General features: G+C 38.1%; 1 protein-coding gene across 2 annotated transcripts in view; it reads right to left on the reverse strand.

Moving 5' to 3' along the window:
• LOC102299794 (butyrophilin-like protein 2) overlaps nucleotides 1-1,455 on the reverse strand; it is a 26,638-nt gene that overhangs the window by 2,960 nt on the left and 22,223 nt on the right. The gene's annotated exons all lie outside the window — the stretch shown is intronic.

The following is a 1,455-nucleotide window of genomic DNA, read 5'->3' on the forward strand; positions in this document are numbered from 1 at the left end:
TTGTTTTTTTTATTTTATACATGCTTGCTTTACACAATATTATTAAAGATTACTTTATACATTTTCGTTGCTATGCCAATGAATCCCAGTTATGATGAAAAAGGATACCAGATGTCACAAATCAGAAATTTATGGGCATTATGGGTAGTGTAGTAGCAGAGACTCACCTGACATGAAATACTGGCGGAAATAAAATAAAAGACCCCCAGAAGTGATGAGAACGAGAACCAGAATAACTATGAGAGCTTTGAGCCAGGATGGAAACCATTCTGTGGAGAAAAAAAAAGAATAATATGATCTTTGACTGAATGTCATTAAAAATGTAATGAGTAGACCTTTGCTTAAATCAAAGGGCCGACATGGTTATTCTGACACTGTTAAAATAATAAAGCTTCATCTGATTGATGCGACATGTATCTACAACAGCTGTTTGTTGTTGACCTTTGACCTGCAGCTGTACATCTCCCAGTTTCCGGTTGCCATATTTAAGGTCTGTAACGGAGCAGGTGTAGGTGCCGCTGTCAGACAGTTGGAGGTTGGTCAAAGTGAGGTTGAGGTCTCCAGTTTCCAGAGCGTCAGCCTTCATGGATGTTCGGCCGCTGTAACGCTGGTTTTGATCTTTCAGTTCGTCTCCTTGAAGCTGGCGCTGACGGTGGACGGTTGGAGGACTGAGGTCGGAGCGACTCCACACCACTGCGGGGCTGTCCAGTTCAAAAGTGGGAAAATCGCAGGGGAGCAAGACAAATGGCTGTCCCACATAAAGTTCCACAGCCGAGGCATATTGGGAAACTGAGGACACAGAAAGAGACTCAATATATTAATTTGACATTTGTTTCAGCTGCAGATAAAAATGTTCGGTGTCCACCAAAGGAGAATCAGCAGGACTGTGATTTTACTGCATTCTAGTGCACTTTCATTGAAACTTAAATACATTTTAGTTTCTCAACGGGCCAAAATAATAGGAACAGAAACAGACTGCTGTAATGTCAGCTCACACTGACTCTTTGTGTTCACTACATTTTTTTTTTTGATATTTTTTTATTACTTTTGCAACAACATACAAAGGTAGTTTCCAATAATATGCTGTTGTAATAGAAACCCTTTTCCCCCACCCTCACCTCCCACTCTGCTCTCTTCCGAACAAAGAAAAAAGAACAAGCTCACATGAAATATATATACAATTGTACGTGGCAATTTATACATAATTCAAGAGAAAGAAAAAAAAAAGAAGAAAATATAATCAATAAGAATAAACAATAAAAATAGCATGCACATGCTAAACAATTTCCTCCTACTCCACTCTCCTACATAAGTTGTTCTATATTTGCTACTTTTAAGAATTTTTTAAATGGCTTCCAAATTTCATCAAAATATATTAACTTATTTTTCAGAAAGTACGTAATCCTTTCCATTTCCATACACTGTGTCAAGGAGTTTATCTAAGCGCCAATAGCA

This window comes from Haplochromis burtoni, unplaced genomic scaffold (assembly GCF_018398535.1).
Source record: "Haplochromis burtoni strain Fernald_Lab_line unplaced genomic scaffold, NCSU_Asbu1 Contig_1106, whole genome shotgun sequence".
Taxonomy (NCBI): Eukaryota; Metazoa; Chordata; class Actinopteri; order Cichliformes; family Cichlidae; genus Haplochromis; species Haplochromis burtoni.